The sequence below is a fragment of the Tachypleus tridentatus genome, chromosome 2, assembly GCF_004210375.1.
Source record: "Tachypleus tridentatus isolate NWPU-2018 chromosome 2, ASM421037v1, whole genome shotgun sequence".
NCBI classification, from domain to species: domain Eukaryota; kingdom Metazoa; phylum Arthropoda; class Merostomata; order Xiphosura; family Limulidae; genus Tachypleus; species Tachypleus tridentatus.
The window spans coordinates 71,706,517-71,733,483 of NC_134826.1; the positions used below are offsets into that span (position 1 = coordinate 71,706,517).

General features: G+C 36.1%; 1 protein-coding gene and 1 long non-coding RNA gene across 2 annotated transcripts in view; one reads left to right on the forward strand and one right to left on the reverse strand.

The window, feature by feature from the left end:
• LOC143244193 (uncharacterized) overlaps positions 1 to 26,967 on the reverse strand; it is a 64,747-nt gene that overhangs the window by 14,498 nt on the left and 23,282 nt on the right. The gene's annotated exons all lie outside the window — the stretch shown is intronic.
• Positions 6,070 to 26,967, forward strand: part of LOC143244192 (low density lipoprotein receptor adapter protein 1-A-like) — a 28,543-nt gene continuing 7,645 nt past the window's right edge. The window contains exons 1-2 of the mRNA XM_076488426.1: positions 6,070 to 7,103; positions 15,538 to 25,148. The gene's annotated coding sequence lies outside the window, so the exon portion shown is untranslated. The remainder of the gene's footprint in view (positions 7,104 to 15,537; positions 25,149 to 26,967) is intronic.

Sequence of the window (26,967 nt, forward strand, 5' to 3'; positions counted from 1 at the left end):
ATCTGAAGCTGGATACTAGATCTTGTACTAGACTACAAGATAAGAATGTTATCTGAAGCTGGAGGGTACTAGACTACAAGATAATAATGTTATCTGAAGCTGGATGGTACTAGACTACAAGATAAGAATGTTATCTGAATCTGGATAGTACTAGACAACAAGATAAGAATGTTATTTGAAGCTGGATGGTACTTGACTACAAGATAAGAATGTTATCTGAAGCTAGATGGTACTAGACTACAAGATAGAATGTTATCTGAAGCTGGATGGTACTAGACTACAAGATAAGATTGTTATCTGATGCTGGATGGTAATAGATTACAAGATAAGAATGTTATCTGAAGCTGGAGGGTACTAGACTACAACATAAGATTGTGATCTGAAGCTGGATGGTACTAGACTACAAGATAAGAATGTTATCTGAAGCTGGATAGTACTAGATTACAAGATAAGAATGTTATTTGAAGCTGGATGGTACTAGACCACAAGATAAGAATGTTATTTGCATCTGGATGGTACTTGACTGCAAGATAAAAATTTTATCTGAAGCTGGATACTAGATCTTGTACTAGACTACAAGATAAGAATGTTATCTGAAGCTGGAGGGTACTAGACTACAAGATAAGATTGTTATCTGAAGCTGGAGGTTACTAGACTACAAGATAAGATTGTTATCTGAAGCTGGATAGTACTAGACTACAAGATAGAATGTTATCTGAAGCTGGATGGTACTAGACTACAAGATAAGAATGTTATCTGAAGCTGGATGGTACTAGACTACAAGATAATAATGTTATCTGAAGCTGGATGGTACTAGACTACAAGATAAGAATGTTATCTGAATCTGGATAGTACTAGACAACAAGATAAGAATGTTATTTGAAGCTGGATGGTACTTGACTACAAGATAAGAATGTTATCTGAAGCTAGATGGTACTAGACTACAAGATAGAATGTTATCTGAAGCTGGATGGTACTAGACTACAAGATAAGAATGTTATCTGAAGCTGGATGGTACTAGACTACAAGATAATAATGTTATCTGAAGCTGGATGGTACTAGACTACAAGATAAGAATGTTATCTGAATCTGGATAGTACTAGACAACAAGATAAGAATGTTATTTGAAGCTGGATGGTACTTGACTACAAGATAAGAATGTTATCTGAAGCTAGATGGTACTAGACTACAAGATAAGAATGTTATTTGAAGCTGGATGGTACTAGACTACAAGATAAGAATGTTATCTGAATCTGGATGGTACTAGACTACAAGATAAGAGTGTTATATTATACAAAAACCACATCGGGCTACCTGCTGAGTCCACCGAAGGAAAATAGTAGTTAGAAGAGTTAGCTTTCCTTTAGTTTACGGGTTCTATAGTCAGCTTTTATACTCTTTGACAGGACCTGCACGAGCAGCTGGTTAAGGCACTGGACTCGTAATCCGCTAGTCGCAAGTTTGAATTCACGTCACGTTGAATATGTTGGCCCTTTCAGCTTTGGAGACGCTATAAATTCCCGTATTATTTGGTAAAAGAGTTGCCCCAGAGTTGGCGGTGGATGGTGATGACTAGCTGACTTAACTAAGGCGTTAAGGCGTGCGCTTCGTAATCTGAGGGTCGCGGGTTCGCGCCCGAGTCGTGCCAAAACATGCTCGCCCTCCCAGCCGTGGGGGCGTTATAATGTTTCGGTCAATCCCACTATTCGTTGGTAAAAGAGTAGCCCAAGAGTTGACGGTGGGTGGTGATGACTAGCTGCCTTCTCTCTAGTCTTACACTGCTAAATTAGGGACGGCTAGCACAGATAGCACTCGAGTTGCTTTGTGCGAAATTCCAAAACAAACAAACAAAAAAGCCTCAACATATTTTCATTAAACTGATTTACTATTTCTATCATTTTTAGGTTATAAAATGTCAAAACTCTTGTTGTGAGACAAAGATGATACACTCGAATATTGTTTATGTCCTCAACTTGAGATAGTTCTATATAAAGTAATTCACTAAATGTGTTCTTTATTTCATACAGACTGTATAAAAAAATCGTTTTATGCAATTTTAGCTCATCCATCTACACTAAACTAAATGTTTACTAAAGAGGTTTCTTGATTAAACTCCGTTAAAAGTAAATAGTCTTACCTATACTTGACTTTAATTGTTTATTAAACGTCATTAAAAATTAACAATGTCACCCATAATTCACTTTAATTATAGTTGCTGAACGACCAGTCTTGTTAGATGGTGGTGACATAGTCTTATAAACCGTATAAATTAATAACACTCTAAACTTAACAAGGTAATGTATCAGTTTTAGTAATAAGGATATTGAGGTAAATATTTATAAATGGATAAGATTCTAGTGTTAACAAGATAACATAACAGTTTTAGTAGTCAAGCTATTCATGTAAACGTTTATATATCCATAAAATTATAGAGTCAACAAGGTAACATTAAGTAATAAAGCTATTGATGTAAACGTTTATAAATGGATAAGATTCTAGTGTTAACAAGGTAACTGAACAGTTCTAGCAATAAACCTGTTCATGTAAACGTTCATAATTGGATAAGATTGTATTGATAACAAAGTAAAATAACAGTTTTAGTAATAAATCTGTTCATGTAAACGTTTATAAATATATAAGATCCTAGTGTTAACAAATAACATATCAGTTTTAAAAATAAAGCTATTTATGTAAACGTTTCTAGATGGAAAAGATTCTAGGGTTAACAAGGCAGCATAACAGTTTCAGTAATAAAGCTATTCATCTTAACGTTTCTAGATAAATAAGAACCTGACGATGACCGAAGAAGGTCGAAACGTTGTTCGCTCTTCTATGTAAAATATTTTCTCAACCCAAACGAGCCGTTTTTGCATATAAATAAATAAGATCCTAGTGTTAACAAAATAACATAACTGATTTAGTAATATGGCTGTCGAGGTGAACGTCAATAAATTATTCAATTCTTATCAAATAACATAGCTGTTTTAGTAATAAAGCTATTAATGTAAATATTTACAAATAGATAAGATTCTAGTGTTAAAAAGTTAACATAACAGTTTTAGTAATAAAGCTATTCATGTAAACGTTTATAACTGGATAAGAAAGTAATATAACAGGTTTATTTTTAAAACTATTCATGTAAACGTTTCTAAAACGATAAGATTTTATTGTTAACAAGGTAAAATAACAGTTTTAGTAATAAAGCTACTGATGTGAACTTTTATATATATAATATTCTAGTGTTAACAAAAACCTTAACAGATGTAGTAATAAAACTATTCATGTAAACATTTATAAATGGATCGGATTCTAGTGTTAATAAGGTAACATAACAGTATTATTAATAAAGGTATTGATATAAACTTCTTATATATCGGTAAAATTCTAGACTTAACAAAAACATAACAGTTTTAGTAATAAAGCTATTCTTGTGAACGTTTCTAAATCGATAAGATCCGACTATTTACATGGTAACATAACAGTTTTAGAAGAAAAGCTATTCATGTAAACGTTGATAAATGGATAAGATTATTTAGTGATTGACTTTCAATCAGTTTGTACAGAACTGCTAGGTGATTAGGACACTTGACTCGTAATCTGAGAGTCGCGGGTTCAAGCGCCGTTGCATTAAACACGCTCGCCCTTTCATCCGTGGGGGGCTATATAACGTGGCGGTCAATTCCACTATTCCTTAGCTAAAATGTAGCCCAAGAAATGGCGGGGGATGACAATGACTAGATGCTAAATTAGAGACAGCTAGCGCAGATAGCCCTCTCTAGCAGATAGCAAAGAAGATGTAGCTTTTTTAGATTTTTTTAAATCTAACGTAACTTGTCCTCACCCTCACGATTCTATAGCGTCCTTTGGGGTTCGACCGCCTTTTTAAATGTAATTCCTACCCACTGAAAACCAAATACATTTATTGGTTGGAACTTTTCAGTTATTAAACTCATAACTCGTCTACTGAGTTCTTTAACTCATTATTTAATTAATTATGTCCCTCATTCGACATCAAATGAGTGTAATTTCATCGGTGTATTTGTTTTTTTCTTGAGGGGTAGGTGGGTGGATGGATGGGTCTTCTTGTTTACGGAAGAGAAAGCACAGATAACGAGAGAGTTTGCAACATTAAAAGGTTTGGGTTAAATTTATTCTGAACAATTTTAAATCGAAAAAGGAAACACAAAGTGGCTCCAAAAAACTCTAATAGATCAGTTAATTATTGTTTGTTCGTTTTCGAATTTCGCGCAAAGCTACACGAGAGCTATCTGCGCTAGTCATCTTTAAATTAGTAGTGTAAGACTAAAGGTAAGGCAGTTAGTCATCACCAGCTACCTCCAACTCTTAGGCTACTTTTTTACCAAATGGGATTGACCGAAACTTTATAACACCCCCGCGGCTGAAAGGGTAAGTATGTTTGGTGGGAGCGTAATTCGAACTCGAGACCCTCATATTACAAATCGAGCGCCTTAACCCCCTAGTTACAGAACAGTTTCTTAAACCAAGAAGATAGATCATAATAAACGTATCTCAGAGAGAAGGAGTTGTTAGAAGTAGCCTACGATTGTGTCTGTTCTCTGGGCTAATGCTTTTACTGCCCTCAGTGGAAACAAATCTAACCAAAAACATCTCATCCTAAAAGTCTGGAATTAAGGTTTGGTATCCCGTCAGCTGCGGTTGACGTAAACGGAACAATAACACATAATTAATGTAGCCAGGACTTGTTTGAGATTCCTAGAAATGCAATTAGTCGATGAGCTTAGAGGTCTCACGTATATCAAACAATATAAATTTCTCTGGTTAACAGCGAGTGGCACCCTGGTGGTGACCCTGGTGATCATATTCATTAATTTCTCTCCCAAAGCAACACGAAGTCTAATTCTAATGTTTGGAACATAAATAACCTGTACACACACACACACACACACACACATATATATATATATATATTCTTAAAAATTCTTAAAAAATATATGCATGTTAATATGCATGTTAATATGCTCATGAAAAGGTACCACTTTGTGTGGCTTTAAAAGTTGTAATCGAATTAGACCAGCTAATGTTTTATAGACATATACTGTTAGATTTCTACTGTTTTTCAATCAATTTAGCTCTTAATTTTTAAATATTTGAAAAGTGCGTACTTTAAAACATAAATAAACGTGAACATGTGGATATAGTATATAATAAAAAACCACTAGACAAAGAAAACTAACACACTGCAGTGAAAGATGATTGATTCCACGTGACTCCTGACGAGTGAATCGTACTATTAACGTTCACAATGTTGTTTGTAAGTAGTGTAGAGTGACCTACAACGAAGATACTGTTAATGTTTACAGTGTTGTTTGTAAGTAGTGTAGGGTTACCTGTAACAAAGCTAGTTAGTGTTTACAGTGTTGTTTGTAAGTAGTGTAGGGTTACCTGTAACAAAGCTAGTTAATGTTTACAGTGTTGTTTGTAAGTTGTGTAGGGTTACCTATAACAAAGATACTGTTAATGTTACATTGTTGTTTGTAAGTTGCGTAGGGTTACCTATAATAAAGATACTGTTAATGTTACATTGTTATTTGTAAGTAGTGTAAGGTTAACTGTAACAAAATTGTCTTTGTTTACAGTATTGTTGAAACAAAGTAACGGAGTTATTTTTTATAGTTTTAGTGTCAATATTAATATTTACTCTAAGATGTTGGAAAGTTTATTTCTTAAGGTGTTAACCGTGTGATTAGTATATAATCCTTGGTTCGCTTGTTTCTCCTTCTTGTTACATACATACGTGACCGTGAATTGTTTTTTATTTGTCTTTCTAGTTTGATTTCAAAAGTAATTTTAAACTTCCTTTTACAGACACCTGTTGAAACTGGTATCGATTATGTGAGCTTTTCCAAGAAAATCTATACTGAATTTCGTGCTAATATTACAGATTACACTATGTAACACAAATTTTGTTCCTTGATAGTAAGTGTTATTTCTTAACTGCTGATGTTGTAAAAGTACAGAAAATGGCCATTATTCCCTTCAAACTTTGCTTTTGTGACCTGGATAATGAAATTTAGTAATTAACCTATTTTCTATGCAAAAACGGACAACAAATTTGCACATTTTCATTTACATAAGGTCTGAATAAAACAACATACGAATCAAAATTTACATGTATTTATACTAAAGTTATACAGAAATGAACAAAAATGTTTAAACGTGAATAGTTTTTCGAGATTTGCGACTGTAATGTAAATCACTTCCACGTATCAGCCACCAAATATAGTCTTCCATCATGTTTTCGTTATATGCTCTTTGATAGAGGTGTTCAAAGTCCAGTATATCTTAATTGAAGCGCTCGCCTTGCCCCTCTGATTATGCTCCCATGTTCTCCTTGAATTTATCAAGATGAACGTCAAGGATATGGACTTTTAGGGACAGCCTGCAGCCCATTTTGCCGTAGTTCTTCACCAGAGCCTCAACCAGTTCCACATAACTTTCGGTCTTGCGATTGCCCAAGAAGCCCTGAACCACTGTGACAAAGCTGCTCCAAGCGTCTTTTCCTTCCTACTGAGCTTCTTGGAGAATTCTGTGTACTCCAGGATCTTCTTTATTTGTAGTCCAACGAAGACACCAACTTTGACCTTTGCCTCAGACAGCTTAGGGAAGAAGCCTCGAAGGTACTTGAAGGCTGCAGAGTCCTTATCAAGAGTTGTGACAAACTGTTTCATGGGACACAATTTTATGTGCAATGGTGGTGACAACACATTCTGAAGGTCCACTAGTGGCTCACACTTGACATTGTGCCTCCCCACAGAGAACTCAGTCCGTTGTGGCCAGTGCTTCCGAGCACCTTAACCATCAAGTCATGTCGGTCCTCAGGGAGATAAATGAACAGTGAAGACCAAGTTAACTACAACGAAGGATAGACAAAAAAAAAAAAAACAACGGTCGTTCCTTTACGGCAACGGAGGATTTATAGATACATTACCTGGAGAGTAGTAGTGGGATTGTTACTTTTACAGTGTACCCGCAGTACCAGCGTGCGTAGCGCGTGTTGACGATATTTGAATTCGAACCGTGATTCCTCAGGATAGCCATACAAGCCCCTGACTTAAGTTCGAGTAGGTACTTAAATTTAAAAAATATATATTTCTATGCATTATTTAAAAGTACACACATTAAAACTTTGATAGAGAAATAGCTGGAAGTTGTAGGCTTGGAAATTCGATATATTTTTTTAAAGATGATATTAATACAATAAATTTTCCATTAATTATATCGTATGGTTTGTTACGAAGAGTTTTGCTGTCGTGTAAAAATTATATTCTTAAAGGATATTTCATCTCACTTCTAATCGATCGTAGCACATCTTCATAGCATTTGGTTTGCTTGTTTAGAATGAAGCACAAAGCTACACAATGGGCTATTTGTGCTTTGCCCACCATGGGTATCAAAAGCCGGGTTTTAGCAGTGTGAGTCCGCAAACATACCGCTGTGCCACTGGGGGGCACAGAGTTTTATCTTATCACACCAATATGTAATAGATGGTCTGACAAGCGAATATTAACTTCTTATGTTAGTTTATAGAATACTAGGTACAGCATATTCCTGATTTTTAACCTTTCTATAAATTTTGAATTTATAAACTAGAGGGAAAGCAGTGGGTGAATTTTGAACTTGTAGACTAGAAAGAAAGCAGTGAGTGAACAGCATTCACCTTCACCTGTTGACCTGTTATTGTTTGACCAAGTCGTGAGATTGAACCATGACTATTACAGCTCACTCACAGTTCAAAGTATAGGTAGATTCACAGTCTCAAACCGCCAACCACTAAATTTATTGTATCTGCCTATGTTGACTTGAAAACGTTTTTTTAATACAAAAGAATAAACTGATACAAATTAACTGTCAGGCTTTTATGTATATGTAGGCTAGAAGTTTTCTACAGAAGATGCGTATGACTTTTTAGCGATAATTTCCAACAATAAACAGACAGCACACAATCCATTTGTTTCAAAATAATATATTGAAAAAAAGCCAAACGTATGGACGAAAATTCTTTACACTATGAAATATCATAGTTTTATCTAAAATCAAGTAGTTATCTTTTCTTGTCAAGAGTCCATTTATGCTGATTCAATTACTTTAGAATCCAAATGATAAGACAAAATATTTTTCTCTACTCTTATCACAATACGAGGTCTGTTCAAAAAATACGCGGACTGACGTCATCAAATAAAATGTACTTTATTTAGAAGTTACAGGTCTGGGACCCCTTCAAAGTACTCTCCTCCCCAACGCGCACACTTATCCCAACGGTGGTTCCACTTGTTGAAACAGTCCTGGTACGCTTCTTTTGTAATGTCCTCCAGCTCCTTCGTCGCATTTGCCTTAATCTCGGGAATCGTTTCAAATCTTCTTCCTTTCAAGGGTCTTTTGAGTTTGGGGAACAAGAAAAAATCGCAAGGAGCAAGTTCAGGTGAGTAGGGGGGTGGGGAAGAACAGTGATCGAGTGTTTGGCCAAAAACTCACGATTTCTGAGGGCTGAATTTCGCAGCAACGCGGTGCATTTTCAATTTTTCGGTCAAAATCTCGTAACAAGATCCAACTGATATCCCACACTCTTCAGCAAGCTCCCTGACAGTCAGACGTCGATTTGCCCGCACCAGGGTGTTGATTTTGTCGACGTGTGGGTCGTCCGTTGACGTGGACAGACGTCCAGGACGCTCATCATCTTCAATGGACTGTCGACCATCCTTAAAACGTTCATGCCACTTGAAACATGCCGTACGCTTCATAGCAACATCACCGTAAGCCGTGTTAAGCATAGCAAAAGTTTCAATCGCAGATTTTCCAAGTTTAACACAAAATTTCACAGCAAGTTGTTGCTCCTTCAGGTCATTCATTCTGAAATCCGCCAAACGAAAAAATCGCACTTTACTTAAAACCGCGTAGCTAATACATAAATGAAGATATCTGCAATCGGGAAATGGCGTCGTAATCAGCTGATCTGTGCGAACCTAGCGGCACCAAGCGGATTCCCCTGGAACCAACTGGAGCCGCGCAATTCAAACAGTCCGCGTATTTTTTGAACAGCCCTCGTAGTATCAGTAAATAATTCACTTACGCCGTCCCGTGGGCTACCACCAGCTGTATTCTGAACTTCATATAATTGTTTTATTTACGTCAAAGTCCACACAGGGGGGTTCAAGTACTTTAATACCCTTTGACAAGACAAAATGTTCTTTTTATCTCTATTAAGCCATGGAACTTACCTTTAAATATCACCCGTTACGACAAATCACCCACACAATGACTAATTTCCCGTTTTTGAGCTTTTTTTTCTGATTGAACTTTACTTCACAGTTTACTCTTCTTCTTAACTTGCATTCGCCAGTCATATATATATATATATACTTTATTCACTGAGACCTCGAATTTTCAACAGACTACACAAATGGCGTTATAATGTAATGAGAAAAATACCGAAGACTCCAGTAGTTTGACATCAACAATACTACAACAACAACTCAGCCACACAGTTGTTGTTCAAATCTTACCGAGTAATGCGAGAAAATTTGTCACGACTATTGCCTGACCAGGTGGGTTAAGGCGTTCGACTCGTAATCTGAGGGTCCCGGGTTCGAATCCCCTTCGCACCAAACATGCTCGCCTTTAATGTTATAATGTGCATTATAATGTGATGATCAATCCCACTGTTTGTTAGTAAAATAGTAGCCCAAGAGCGAATGGTAAGTGGTGATGATTAGCTGGATTTTCTCTAGTCTTACACTGCTAAATTAGGGACATCTAGCACAGATAGCCCTCGTGTAGCTTTGCGCGAAATTAAAAAACAAACAAACTACTGCCCATAAAATAGTTACTTTCCTGTTGTAAAAAAAACTAAACAGTCATTAAATATTAACTCACAAAATAATGAATATTATACAACACAAAACGGTGTTGTATATCCAATATGAATGAATAATAAAATAACCATTCTACCTGTCTTACTAAAACCTGTTATTTCTTTCTATGAAAATGTATTAATTTCAGTATTAAGGATTATGTTCAAAATAGTTGCAAGAAAGAAAGCAAGTTAAACCTAATGTTATTAAGTGCTAATAAAAAATAATATTATTCCATCCCCTCAAGGTTGCTCAACAGAAAATATGAGGGATTAAAACGCTGAAAATCTTGTTTCGATACCCGCGATGAGCACAACACAGATACCTTATTGTTTGACTTTGAGCTTAACAACAGAAAACAAAAACACAAACAAATTTAATACTGCTTACTCGGTTTGTGTGTGCGCTCACAAGCGTACGTGATTTGTTTTTGCTTAAAGGCTTTGGCTTAAATCGAAACCCGAATTTTAGATTTATAAGTTCATAAATTTACCGTAACTCCGACGGGAAACGAAAATTAGGAACAGCAATAGTCAGGCAGACCTCAAGTAACTTTGCAGGAAACGAATCCAAAATAGTGACGTAATAAAATTCATCCAAATAGAATCTTTAGTGTGTCTATCTCCACTGAGAGGTATAAAAAAAACAAAACAGTAAAGAAACAAAAATGCACACAGCTCGTTATTTGATCTTCAGGATTCACGAGGAAAAAATTCATAGTAAATAGAACTCACAACCAAGGACGATATTCAAGTTGTTTACATTAAGAAACTTGGTTTGTGAACACAGTATCAAACATAACATTTGATCACAATTAAAAAAAGAAAACAATATTTGGCAAATTAACTACATGTTGTTGCTCACAGACCTTCTACCCCAAATAAAAATGGTGCGTACAACCATACCTGGCCCCGACCCCCAGTATTTACAACGGGGTTCGATTTCTCACAGTAGACAAAAACACGTAGCCCATTGTGTAGCTTTGCACTTAAAATACAGCAAGCAGATCTATAAATTTGTTGTATATAACGCTTTACCTAAAATACTTTATAACGATGGTAGCATTTCACAACGTTTGTTTGTTACAGTTGTTTATAAAGTTCTATTCTCCATTCATAATTAGTGTGAATTATTTTTCTTTCATTTCGATGATTTAATTCCTCCTATTAACGCCTATCACAAGTTCTCTACACTTTTTGGGTTCAAATTTGTTAAGCCTACTTCTGAAAATGAAGAGCAGGAAATATCAATGACGTATTTGTATTCCTCAAAGAATTCTATTTTATTCCAGCCTCTTCATAAAAACATTAAGTTTTAATTAATACAACAAGAAGGGAAACAGATTAATCCAATGGTTGCAAACTTCATCTTAATTGCTAACAATTGTCGAAAGGTTTTTATCCAATGGTTGCAAACTTCATCTTAATTGCTAACAATTGTCGAAAGGTTTTTTAGTTTAATCGAAACACAAATTAATAACACTTGACCATTTTTCTAAAAGAATCAAAATTATCTCGAAACAGATCGCAGATACTTTTACAAATACAAAAACACACACATAACTTCTTATCCATAATTGGTGAACAGAGACTGATAGGAAGGCGTTTTATTACAGCTCTTGAAGCGCATTTACGTTCACCGTTTGTGTGTTGCGTAGACGTTTTTTCAGAGAGGAAGACAGACAGTCAACATCGCTCACCGCCAACTCCAGGTGTTAGATGATGTTTTTATCTACACTACATATAAGACACAAAGATAGTGATCCAAAGTGTCGACACATCAAACCTCTTCCAGTTAAGTTTGCTACACTTTAATTTTTGGTTGAAATTTGCTAAACCTACTTGTTTGTTTTTTTCTTTGTTTTGACTTTCGCGCAAAGCTACACGAGGGCTATCTGCGCTAGGCCTCCCTAATTTAGAAGTGTAAGACTAGAGGGAAGTCAACTAATCATCACCACTCACCGCCAACTCTTGGGCTACGCTTTTACCAACGAATAGTAGGATTGACCGTCACATTATAACACTCCCACGGCTGAAAGGGTGAACACGTTTGGTATGACAGGGATTCGAACCCGCGACCCTCAGATTACGAGTCGAGTGTCTTGTGATAACCCTCGTGCAGCTTTGCGCGAAATTCGAAACAAACAAACCAAAGTATCTGTAAAAATACTCTTGAATACTTTTAAAACTCACACTGATCCAGATATGGATACATATTTCTACAATAAAGTCACTAATCGCATCTTAAACAACAAACATCAATGTGAACTAATTTTTCCAATAAACATAACTGATACAAATACAAGTTCCGACACAGATTATACAAGCACATTACTAACAAATGAAATATCCCTTCAAGAATTATTCGAAACAATAAAAAACACAAAAAACAAAGCACCAAGTGAAGATGAAATACAAGCTATTCTTCTAAAAAAGGGCACTCCGAAATTGTTTGACCACCTAAATTCACTTTTTAACTTATCTCTATCCTCAGGAAACATCCCAGTTTTTTGGAAGCTTGCAAATATATTAATATTTCATAAGGAAGGAAAGTCAACAAATAAACCTAATAGCTACCGACCAATCAGCCTGACCAGCTGTGTAGGCAAAATTCTTGAAAGAATAATCAGTAATAGACTCTCCTCATTCTTGGAGATAACATCAAAATTACCAAAAGAACAAAATGGATTCAGAAAATTTAGACAAACGACAGACTACCTAATCAGATTAACCGAAACCATAATAGATAGCTTCAATAAAAAAGAATGTACTGTCGCTTGCTTCCTTGATATCGAGAAAGCATTCGACACTGTTTGGCACGATGGCCTAAGGTTCCGAATGAATGAAATGGAACTACCGTGAGGAATTATTCGCTGGTTATCTAACTTTTCGTAAAATAGAAAATGTAGAGTAAATGTTGAAGGAACATTTTCTGAATACTTTACTCCTGAAGCTGGTGTTCCTCAGGGAGGGGTGGTTAGCCCTATACTCTTCATCATTATGTAAACAATATGCCACTGAGGGATCCCAATCATGGATTCTCTTCACAGTTCGCAGATGATGTGGCAGTCTGGAAAAGTGCCGCAACACCCACGATAGCAGCCACTAGCATACAACCGCAACTAAATAGAATAAGTGAATACTGTCAAAAATATAGAATAAAATAAACACAGCAAAAACACAACTCGTAGTCTTTACGAAATTGACAAAACACAAAAAACAACAGCCAGAATTATATATGAATGGCACTCTACTCCAGATTGCCCCATCGGCAAACCTTTTAGGTCTGACCTATGATTCAAAACTAACTTGGATTAATCATGTCAACGAAATTAAAAATAAAGTCTGGCGAATAACTAACTGTGCTAGGAGTCTAACTGGTAAAAACAGTGGAGCATCTACAGATAACATACTAAAAATCTATGAAATATATATTAGACCTGTAATAGATTATGCAGCTCCAGCATGGATAACTGTAAGCAACAAAATAATTAAAACTAAACTACAAACAATCCAAAACACACTCCTCACAACTGCATACAGAGTTCCAAGAACTATATCATCTCAGTTCATTCACAAATACTCGAACATACCAACCATACCAGATAGACTTCTACATATTACAATAATGTACTTTAATAAGAAGTGGATGAAAAACGAATTACTATGCGAACTAGACAGGTACCTCATACATGATGAAGCTAGTCCTAAATATCTCTTCCCACTTAACTTATATTTTAAATATAAAAATAAATAAATAAATATATATGTATTGTAAATAATAATAAATACATATATATATCTATTAAACAATTTTTTAAAAATGCCACCAACAAACTTGACATTCTGCTGATAGAATAAAATAATCACTATATATAAGCCACAATACATGGATCAAAATAATATTCAGTTCTATAGTTATAAATACTAATCCGTCAAGAATATAAGTACGGGGAGGAGGAAGAGGTCATAGAGAATCTCCAGGGTATGAACTTTTCTTACCCAAACACCGACAGAGATTCGAGATGTAAAAAGAAGGCACAACAGATATTTTGTAAAGAACAAAAAGTAGTGGAAATCTAGCTTAAGAATAAGCTGCTTTATGTTCTGTCTACATGAAAAACATGTAACTAGCCCTAACTCCCAATATCAACGCATGTAGAAAAATACAATACAAAACATGTTATAAAGGTCTTTAGTTCAATCTCTGTGAGCATGTTTTGTACGTTCATAAACAAAAAAAATTACCACACTTTGTACATTTAAATATACAGAAAGATTACCACATTTGTACGTTCAAATATATAGAAAAGTTACCACACTTTGTACGCAACTCATCACTCATAGTTCTGTGCTTATTTCTCACTGCAATCCTAGATTTAAGAACAAGGTATCGAAGCTATAATCAACGAAGTAGGGCAGTTTTTAATTTTATGATTTCATCTGACAAAGTGTCATTTTATTGGGGTCTTGTGACGTTTTCTTACGTCTATGATTAGACCACTAAACTTCATGTTTTTATTAACTAGTTTCTCAACTTCTTGATTCGCTCTATTCGTGGTTCTAGTAAAAGGCTGTTGAATGATGGAATTATAGGGTTTGAAAAACAAAACAAGAAACACGAGCTAGGTGTCAATTACCACACCAGTTTAGCTTCATTCCAAACTGCTTATTGTTCTGATAACAAAAATAGAATAATAAACGTAAAAAGTTTTATCAGAATTATAATACTTCACAAATGTTTCCATTTCTTTAGTTATAGAAAGAAAATTTGTTTGTTTGTAGAGCAAAGACACACTGGGTTACCTGCCGTGTACACTGCGGGGACATCGAACCCCGAATGTTAGTGTCGTAATCCCATAAGCTTACCGCCAGCCATTGGTGAAAGAAAGAAAAGAGAGCCTGGTACTAAATGCAAGGTTCTGGGTTTGATTCACACAACAATAACCGGATTGTGGTACCTCACAAGTCGACCAGTGATACAATAAAATTACATTGTTAGAACGTGACAAAAAATTCAACTAAATACCAGTTCAAATGCTATAGCCTCCGGCATGGCCTGATGATTAAGGCACTCGATTCGTAATCTGAGGGTCGCGGGTTCGAATCCCCATAACTCCAAACATGTTCGATCATTCAGCCATGGAGGCGTTATAATGTACGGTCAATCCCACTATTCGTTGGTAAAGAGTAGCCCAAGAGTTGGCGGTGGGTGGTGATGACTAGCTGCCTTCCCTCTAGTCTTACACTGCTAAATTAGGGACGGCTAGCACAGATAGCTCTCGAGTAGCTTTGTGCGAAATTCCCAAACAAACAAACAAAAAAGTCTTCCTCAGAAACGTCTATCTTTCTTTCTCTTCAGAAAATAACCAGCACCCGCTCACAACAGCCACTGAACCAAAACTTGACGCTGTCCACCAAGTCTGATCTAGGACAACAATTCATGAAGAAGGTAATAAGTAGCCCGACCACATCGTCAACTACTGGTTGTTATATTTTATTTCTTCCATTTCAGAACCGACCGCCCCCGTGGTTAATCACCACTACAGTTCAGAAAGAAAAGCCCGCCCTTCTTCACTCCAATCTTATATTTCTCCACACCGATTTCAGCTCCACCCAACACTAATGTTTATTTATGTATTCCACAGGTGAAGGACAACAACACCCAGCCTCCAGTCCAACAAGTGAGTGCGATAAATCCACTCAGACCCGTCAAGACACGATAACTCTTCCCACGACCCAAGCAGTACAGACCAACGTTCCAACGAAGCAGACCTCTACAGCCACAACATTAGTCGGAAAACCAAGACCAGAGTTCTCAAGAAGGCCTGGAAACCACAAACTGAAGAACAACCTTGCGACACCTTCGGGAGGTTCCATCTCTTTCGGGCACTGCCCAACTGTACGGTTTAAACCGAACCCAACCAACAGCCAGGCCCAGTTTCCTACAACTACACCTGAAGAACGATTACCAAGTCTTTTCCACGTCTTTCTTAAATTGTAACTTCAGTATAATTGTTGATAGCCTTGTATGTATTAACCACATTTTACTTTCGCTACAGTCTTCACCAAGTACAGTCAGAGTATTTTATTCGGCGCCCTGGCCGTAAAAGTGAGTTTTCTCAGGCAGTACTCCCGTCATCCATCCCACAACAAAATTTGTAACCTTGTATAGTTGGATCTTGTAATTCCTGCCCAAAAAAGCGCCTTCTCGTGCAAAGTTAAGGTTTAAAACACGTTATAACCAACATCTCAGCAATTTTTTCAATCTAATTTTGTCCTAGTTTAATATATCTCGAACTGTAACCGCTCAGTCCAGGAACTCGTTACTTTAACCACAGCCTTTGTCTTCACCGCCACTCTAGGAACATCCAGGTTGTCCTCTCTACCTTCGGTTCACAGCTTTTTCTACATGATTAAAATGTTAACATTAAGCGAGACTAGACCCATCTCAGGTAATTCGGTATCTATCATACCCATCAAGTAAGACCTTTCTTCTTTCCCAGTATAACCAAACCTCAATTCCGTAAGCGGGACCGAAAAGAAACAAAGTTTCTGAGCGTCTATGGTTGTGTCTTTCAAATCCCTTCGTGACTTACAAAATATAAAACCAAAACTACTGCCAAGATGAAATAATGTACTTACGTTTTTCGTATCCCAACCGGTTTGACGAACGTGGTTTCGGTCGAAAGTTACTTACTGGACTGTGGTTAACATGTTAATACATTTCTCTCTGCTTTCACTTATTCGTTCTTATAATTATAACAATAAAAACCTTCAAACGTTAAATTGTTAACCATTTGGGGAATTTATTGATTATCATACCTTTAGATATCAAAACGAACTTGTAAACTATATTTTTATAAAACGAAAAACACGACGAAACTTCTGGTTTGGTTTGAATTTTGCGCAAGCTACACGAGGGCTATCTGCGCTGACCGTCCGTAATTTAGGAGTGTAAGACCAGAGGGAAGGCAGCTAGTCATCACCACCCACCGCCAACTCTTGGGCTACTCTTTTACCAACGAATAATGGGATTGACTGTCAAATTATAACGCCCCATGGTTGAAAGGGCGAGCATGTTTTGTTGTGACAAGGATTCGAACCCCCAAATTACGAGTCAAGTGCCTTAACCATCTGGCCATGTCGGGCCCAATGAAACGAAAGAATGTGCGTTTTCTTACAGCAAAGCCCCATCGGGCTATCTACTGAATCCAAAGAGGGTAAACGAACCGCTGATTTTAGCGTTGTAAATCCGTAGATTTACCACTGTACCACCGGGAGACTGAAACGGAAGAGCATATAATTTGACTCTTCATGGATAAATTGAGTTTAAAACAAAGGTCAACAAAACACGTTTTATCTTGTTGAATAATTACTACGCCCATACTTTACTCAAATATATGATAACCAAAACTAAATTACAGCTTATAAACCCGGTAACAACTGACCCTTTGGTTTCGTGTACCTTATTATAACAATACTTTAAATTATAATAGCATAGGCTAAAGTTAGCATTGGAGCGTTAACCGTGTACTAAATGCGTTATTAAAACTTGTGTTTTAATCATTTATATACACATTCGTAAGTTTATAAAAAAAATAATATTACAGTTAAATAGAGTTTAGAGAGAGAAATGTAACACTTACTTATACTACTTTATACAGTAAATTAATTATTAAATTCAATACGCATATTAATCATAATTTCTCCAAACGATTGAATTTGTTTACGACTACGCACTAACGGCTAGAAAAGGTACTAACTTTAAATGTATGACGTTAAAGATTAGCAAATTATCGAAAGTTTTAGTCTTCTTATAAAAATATTTTTGTATTATAACTTAAGTAAAATTTAATTTATTTTAAATATTTTAATCTGGTATCAGAAAGTTCAACACGTTATGGCAAATATTATAATCGAATAAATATGGCTGCTACTGCACAGAAGGTCTGAAGACAGTGTTCTTTTTATGTATATTAACTTCTAAAAATATCGGCCCGACAAGACCAGGTGGTTAAGGCACTCGACTCGTAATTCGCGGATTCGAATCTCCGTCACAACAAAACATGCTCGCCCTTTCAGCCCTGAAGGCGTTATAATGTGACGGTCAATCCCACTATTCGTTGGTAAAAGAGTAGCCCAATATTTGGTGGTGGATGGTGATGAGTAACTGTCTTTCTTCTAGTCTTACACTGCTAAATTAAGGACGGCTAGCGCAGATAGCTCTCGTGTAGCTTTGCGCGAAATTCAACCAATCAATAACAACCTAAAAGTATTCTATTACTTTTTATTATTGTATCCCCATTTTTCGGCTAAAATGTAATCACCTTTGACCTAACAGTTTGGAGTTTTTTCTTTGTTTGTTTTTCGATATATATATATTAATATATTCTCGTATTATTTTATGTTACAAAAAACTTGATAAATAAGTTATTTTACACCATGAAACGAAGGTTAGTTTCAAAAGATTGTTGGTTAGGCCTCTTTGGAGCGAAGAAGTAAAATATATTCGTTTTAAGTTTATTTGTTGATATAATAATTATTATTATATTACAACTTTTACAGTAAAACGTGTGCACTTGGGAGAGATTACACCAGTAATCCAAACTTAATAAAATAATAAGTTACAATAGGAGTTCGTAAAGTTACACTTTGTTCTCTATAGAAATTTCCCTGCGCGTAAAATCTATCGCTTTCCCCCCTCATGGTTACTTCACCACTTAAAAGAATATTGTTGTCACATGAAGACGTAATAGAGGCTTAAGAAAGGTATTAAAGAAAATATGAAAGGTAATACCAGACGGTATTGTTAATTTCACACTTTTTGACTCCTTTAAGGCTCCATATATTTTTTTTGAATATCAGCCAATCACACAGGACCTCTAGTACTTAATTTAATCATTCCTTAACAAGTTGAAAACATAAGTCGTGATAAATTATTTAAATTAATCTCTATAGCCTTATGCGGCAGCCTTGACCCTCTTATTGCATCATGTTATTGATTACTTGTATTCCATACTGTGTTTTCCTTTACTCTTCGAATGAAAAACAACTCTACAGTTGAAATGAGGACACAAGATTCAACAAGCACAAGGTTAAATGAAAAAAAAACAAGCATCGTTTTTATCTTACAAAATCTAGTTTATGTGACGCTTCAGATCTATGTTGTGAAAAACTGCGAGCTTACACAACGCTAGAAGGTCTGCTCCGCCTACTTGGAACATTAAAGGGCAAAACAAAGAACAAAACCAAAAATTACGAATTAATAGCATGTTTGTTGTTGGGCTTTCTCATAAAGCTACTTTTTGAGTTTGCCTCCCAATGAATTTCTAATCTAAAAAACGTGATATATTTTTTTTTGTTTTTAAGTGAAGCGAAAAGAAGAAACACAATGGGCTATATACATAAATAAGCATCAACACATGTGTTTGTATCTGTTCTTTACACGTTGTCACATTTCTTGAGCAATTAGTATCAAAACTGCTACATGATGTCATAAGAAAGGGCATGAGGGGTTTTAACACCTCCATTTTATTTCATAAAAACAACATATCTTTATTTTAAATTTTATTATGTTAATTTTGTTTGAATTTCGCGCGAAGCCACACGAGGGCAATCTGTACCATGCATCCCTCAGTTAGCAGTGTAAAGTTAGAGGGAAAGCAACTAGTCCTCACCACCCACCGCCGACTCTTAGGCTACTCTTTTACCAACGAATAGTAGGATTGACTATAACATTATAACGCCCCCCATAGCTGAAAGGGTGACCATATTTGATGCGACCGGGATTCGAACCCTCGGATTATGAGTAGAACGCCCTAACCCACTTGGCCATACTGAACCATTTCTAGAGCCCAAATTAACAACTAATTATCAGTTTGGAGAGTTTGTCAAAGAACTTGGATTCGTATAGAAAAGGACGGCTTTAATTGTGTGGTACTAACTTCTCGGAGATTCATATCTAATGTATAAGCAAAGACCAACAATGCATATAGGAGCTCAGTAGGTGCAGGAGACAGGAGTACCTAAAAACACAATGTATAATTTGCTTTTCCAGTATTATTTCTATTATGATAGATATCTATAGCCTAGCGATAAATCCCTCGCTTGTACAGCGGTAAGTCTTCGGATTTACAACGGTAAAATCAGCGGTTCCATTTTTCTCGGTGGACTCAGCAGACAGCTTCATGTAGTTTTGCTATAAGAAAACACACTCCTAATGATAAGTTGTGTTATTACTGAATCTATATCCTAGAGATGGGATGAATTAATATTTGTATTTATATTCTACAGATAGAATGTATTATTACTGGTAACATATACCAGCATATATAATCCTAGATAGAGGATGTATTATTGGTATCTATATCTTACACATGGTACTAGTTTTGTAGTATATATGAACCAAGTCTCAAAAGCAAATTAAGTTTAAACCTTATTGATATGAATATTCCAGATTAAAAAGGACAAAATTGTTATTGTAACCATGACATTTATATGTACGATATTCCCGATGTTTTGCACGTGGAAGACTACAGTGAGAATGTCTACGTGCGCAAGTGTTAAAAAACTGTTTGTTTTTTGTTTTGTTTTTGTAGTGTGACGTCAATAAGTACATGCGTGAAGAAGGAAAGGCAAGTCCTAAAAAATTTATACATATTATATTTTCATTAAAAACTTTGGAGCTTTCATTTCTATTCCTATAACATATTTTATATTCTTAACCTTAGTTTGTTTGTGGGACAAGGATATAGTTAATGTGTATTTGCATAAAATTAAAATTAAAACAATTTTCCATCACTATTATCTGGATAAAGGTTTCAAATGAAACTCACTCCAGATAATTGCATGCATATACGCTTGAACAGCTATAAACTTCTGCTGGTGTATAACCTTATTAGATACTTTGAAATTAAAAATGTTTTTTCATGTTTCTTACTTTCATGGCAACTTGACTGTTAAGGTTTTTATTTTAACCCTGAAGGAAAAGCGGTACTTGAGCACTGATAAGATCTGAAGTTAAATTCCTCATGTTGGATACAGTAGATGGCAGAAAAAGATTATGTTTTAAAACAAACAAACACTAACATGTTGAGAGGGTCTAATATATTTTCTCTCTTTTTTTTTTTTCCTTTGGATATATTTTTTAAAACAACAGTATTCAAATCCCCTAAGTTTGTTTGTTATTAAGCACAAACTACACATATAGCTAACTGTGCTGTGCCCACCACGAATATAGAAACCCAGTTTCTAGCGGTATAAATACTCAAATCCTTGAAGATGTTTTGATGAACTATAGACAGTTCATCCTGTCCAGAAAGAGTAACTCACCACTCTCATCTGCTAGTGGCACATGGAACCGGAGTTCAAATGCACTGGCCCCCAGTACCTTGCATGAAAGAATACTTACATTTTTATAATTCATATAAACGAAATTTCAAAAGACAGATTGCAACGGACATATAAATACCACCCCAAAAAAGGTTTCTGTGTTTCTGATTCAGAGATTTGGATTTGTTTGTTTTTTAAGGCAAATCGTTAAGATCTGTCAGATTATCTGCCAAATCACACAGGGCGACAACAACAGTTGTTAATGTATGGTTCAAAGTTGTTTCTGTCTTATAAATTTCTACCTGTCTATTTCACATAACTTTTCTGTAACCGTAACTGTAACACATAATCTCACAAATACGATAATATGATTGATTCGTTGTCAACAACCGTGGGAAATCTTTATTTTCGTTCTGTTGTTGTTGTTTAACGTAAAACTGTACAACGAATACTCTGTCCATCATGCAGAATCGAACCCTTACTGCTTCTCTTGACGCAGAGATCATACATTCCAATATGCTTGGGCTCGGCATGGCCGGGTGATTAAGGAGCTCGACTCATAATCCGAAGGTCGCGGGTTCGAATCCCCGTCGCACCAAACATTCACGCTCTTTCAGCGGTGGGAGCATTATAATGTGACGGTCAATCCCATTATTCGTTGGCAAAAGAGTAGCCCAAGAGTTGGCGGTGGATGGTAATGACTGGCTGCCTTCCCTCTAGTCTTACACTGATAAATTAGGGACGGCTAGAGCAGATAGTCCTCGTTTGCGCGAAATTCAAAAACAAAACAAAAAACGAACAAACTTATTCCTGGACGTTTGTTCTTTAACTTAATATTTTTGCAGTCAAATGGTGAGCGAGTTGCATTCTGAGTTTTATTTTTGTAATGAAACCTAAGTATAAACATAACAAGTAATAAAATGATACACTGTTTGTAAAAGACACTGTTTGTGTCAGAGCCGAGGACTGAATTGTTCTGAACTAAGGACCGCCGAGAGAAGAAGTTGCTGAGATAATTAGCCAGGGACCCGAAGCTTGCAAATAGTCCATAAAACCGAGCTAGTCCTAGTGGACACTACATGCTAGGATCTTCACTATAAAAGTAGTACATCAACCACGTTATTTGCTTCAAGCAGTCTCCGAAGGCTCAGAGGTAAATCTGAATGCTTATCGTGCTAAAAATCAAGTTTCAACACTTGTCGTGGGCACAAGACAGGTAGTCCATGGAATAGCTTTGTGCATAACACTTGAAAAAGCTCCCCAGTGACACAGCAAGCAGTATGTCTGCGGACTCACACTGCTACAAATCTGGTTTCGATACCCGTGGTGGGCATAGCACAGATAGCCCATTATGTAGCTTTGTGCTTAATTCCATAAAATCAGTCAATCAATCAAAAAGCCGATCAGAACAGGTGCCACTGACCTGGACGTTCAGCCCACGTACGCATAAGTTACCACTCGTGTTAAAATTTCCAATTATTTTATCTTTAAACCTCTTTTCTTTCAGGTGAACATTCGGCAATACAAAGCCAGTTATTTCATCGCATGAAATTATGTCAGTAAGTCCTCTGACAGTGAAACGTTATGTAATTGTAGAAGACAAATACATAATGAGTCTATCTGTCTGTACTCTTCACACAGTTGAGAACCTAACCATGGATTTTATAGCTTTCCCAACCGGGATTGGTTGGTTTTTCTCAAGCACAAAGCTACACAAATGGTTATCTGTTTCCTTACTATCACGAGTATCGAAATCAATTTTTTAAGAACACAGCAGTATGTCTGTAGACCCACATCGCTAGAAACCCAGTTTCGATACACCTGGTGGGCACAGCACAATTAACCCATTGTGTAGCTTTGTGCTTAATTTCAAACAACCAATCATATCTCTTCTTTTATTAACTTAATGCTCTTAATCTAAGCGATTGTTATGAGTAAGAAAAGGATAATTACCATAGGGATAAAAATATTTTTGATGTAACGAATAAAATAAAAGGTTTAGCGTAGAAGTGCCTATCTAAGATTATCTGTTCCGCACATTTGTTTGTCTTTATTGCCGAATTAATCGACTACAATTTGTAGAATGCTCGTTAAACTAAAACCAGGTGCGCACCTTCTGTGGAATATATGTTTAAAATGAAACTTCAGGTGTTATTGAAGGTCGTTTGAAGCTTGATGACTACAGCTACAAGCTGTACCAATCTGTCTTTTCTTACGGCATGCGTATTTATTTTATAACTCGTTCCAGATTCTCTTGTTTTTGGTACGTGTATTTATTTCGTTTTATATAACCGTGTTAGTACGTACGAGATATATAGTCATGTAGGAACAGCATTTGAACTTGCCTTAATGTTAGATTCTCAGCGATAGTTTCAGTAATCAGTCACTAGAAAACATATAGAAATAGAATGTTTGTTTGTTATTTAGCGCAAAACATTATGCGATACGCTCACCGAGAGAATCTAACCCCTAACTGTAGCCTTATAAAACTTCCAACTTATCACTGAGCCAATGGGAAGCAGTTGTTGGGAGGATATAAATAGAAAAGATGTTTGTTTTTTGAATTTCGCACAAAGCTACTCGAGGGCTATCTGTGCTAGCCGTCCCTAATTTAGTAGTATAAGGCTAGAGGAAAGGCAACTAGTCATCACCACCCACCGCCAACTCTTGGGCTACTCTTTTTCCAACGAATAGTGGGATTGACCATCACATTATAACGCCCCACGGCTGAAAGGGCGAGCATGTTTGGCGCGACGGGGGATGCGAACCCGCGACCCTTAGATTACGAGTCGCACGCCTTAACACGCTTGGCCATGCCGGGCCGAATAGAAAAGAGAAATGGAAAATATACTAACAAATAAACACTGTTTTGATAAATTTCTAGATGCCGCTATGTTTCAGTTTAAGAAATGAAACTAAATTTGTTTTAAACATCCGTCAACTAGTGGATGCTGAATTTATCCGTCAGAAAATTAAAAAAAAACAGAAAGCAATTAAATATAATTAATTATAACAAAATCCTGACGTGTTTTTTAAAGTTTCTCGAGGCTGAATAACAACTTGATATTGGAAAGAAATAACAGTTTGGTGGAAATGTCCTTGTGACGACGTGCAGAACTGATTACAATTCTCTGTTTATTTTAATAAGTAGTTTGCGCTATCCTTCTGTAATATTTAATATAATAGAGGCATCTAGTCAGCACCACCCACCGCCAACCGTTATGTTACTCTTTATCGACGAATAATGGTAGCACGGACTGTCATTTTATAACGCGTCCATGGTTGAAATGGCGAGCATGTTCAATGACGAGATTCGAACTTGCAACTCACAAATTGTGAGTTGAGTTTCTCTAATGTCAAAGGGCACGGTTGTCAGTTAGAGCGTGTCCGGTCAGTGTGGGGATAATCCAAAATCGTTTAATTACAGCGTCCTCAGCCTCTATGCTAATACTATTCTATTGAAGTGATTAATTTCTACTGAAATTATAATTGAAGTTTTCATCAATAGATAACAGGAGCTACAAAAGTCTTATCTTGTATCTCAAAACGGCTGGTATGGGCGTTTACACGTTTATTGATAAGCTGATAACAATGTTTTGAACTTCCTAGGTCATATTCAGATTAACAAATAGAGAGTTTGCAAATGATCGTTGCCGGGCCCGTGTCTGGGGCCGAGAGTGTAAACGGCTACGGGATTATAGGGGGCGTTGCAGTTAGATGTCAGGTTATTAATTAGTATAGATATAAAGATCTTCCTTTATATAAGTTTAATTTTGGTTTTAATTGTTGTATAAGTAGGGCTTCTTTGCTTTTTGCGTCTGTTTATATTTGTTTCCTTACTTAGTATCTGGGTGTTTTCTATGGTTATGTTGTGTTTATTTGATTTGCTGTATAGTTGTGGTGTGCGCGAGTCGGTCTTTCGTAGGTAAGAATAAAGGTTTATGATATTGTGTTGTTTTTTTCACTTGTTGTAGTGTTTTGTTTAATTGGTTTTCATGTATTTTTGTTGGATTTTATTGTACTTTAATAATAACAAGTCGTAAACCAGTACTGGTTATAAAAATAAGTACCAAACAGTTTGATATTAACAAACACCGGTATCTGAAAATACAAACAATTATTTTATTTTGTTGTAGTTTCTCTCTCTCTCAGTGTTTTGGTATGATATGTTCGTACCAACGAATAGTGGGATTGACCGCCATATTATAACGCACCCCACGGCTGAAAAAGGGGGTATTTTTCGTGTGGCGGAGATTCGAACCCGTGACCCTCAAATTACGAGTCAGGTGCCTTAACCACCTGGCTTTATGTTTTGCTATAACATTTTTATTTGATACCATGCCAAGTCATATAACGAGTTTTGTTTTTATGCATATTTGTAAAAAGCTAAATACTATAATATATCATAAAAATTAGATACTTTATACAAAACCAATTAAATTTCGTCTTCACTTTTATCGTGTCCCCATGACTCCTAGTTTAAAATTATCTAATACATAGTTTTCGTGATCACAAGGAATCCACTTGAAGTAAAAATATATCTGTTAGACAGCTGTTATGGATATTAAAAACTTTTATTAAAATAAAGTAGAGAACAATGTTACGACCTTCTTACGTCATCTTCAGGTCTGAAGGTCGAAACGTTGTTCTCTACTTTATTAAAAGTCTTAATACGTATTTTATTTCTTTTTAAATGTTGTGAAGTGTTTTATTCCACTTTAATACGTGATAAAGTGTATATTAATTTGATTAATGTGTATATGTGATTTCTTATAGTAAAGCCACATCGGGCTATCTGCTGACCCCACCGAGGGGAATCGAATCCTTGATTTTGGCGTTGTAAATCCGTAGACTTACCGTTGTACAATTTGATTAATGCAATTCCGCGATGATTTTCATTCTTTTTTTTGGGGGGAGGGTGGCTGGATGAGTTGGATTCTGTCTCGTAAGTTCCAGATAATTATAACTAATTCATAAGACACTGACTTGAATAATTATTTTCTGAAACACTTAGTGGACCTTTCCTTCTCTTATCTGTGTATTTGTTTGTTATTCTTATTAACAGAAACATGTTTACACTTTTACTTTACAAAATAAGATTATATGTTTGAAAAAAAAAAAATCTCGGATTATCGTCACCTTAACGACATCAAACTTTCTTTATTCTACCTGTTTTTAAATATACTTTTCCGTCACACATTCGCCTGTAAAACATCACGTTTTATTTATTTTCCGTAATGCCTGAAACCATCACGTTTTCTTTATTAGGCGTTTCGAAGTCAAGCCTAACATCTGAATCGGTCGTAAAACTTTGCATATAAAGGCTAGAACACTGGTTCTTAACCTGGGTTCAATCGAACCCCAGGGGTTTAGTGAGTCAGTCTCAGAGGTTCGGCGGAGGTCAAGACACACAATCTGTGTGTGTGTCCGTTCCGTTCACCCCACTCGTATGATTCGTGACGTCATGCTCCACTTGGCCATCATTGGCTGCGGCTGATCACGTCACATCTTGATATCTGTGCTGCAGGGAACTTCGTGCGCTTAGCAGTCGACATTTTGGCGTACATGGCCGATATCTTCAATGCTCTCAATCATCTCAATCAACAGATGCAGGTCAGTGAAGTCAACATCATCGAAGCGGAAGAAACCTGAAGGCTTTTAAAAAAAAGCTACCGTTATGGAAACGACGAACAGAGGATGATAACTTCGCAAACTTATACTTTCGGTATATGTATCTGAAATCG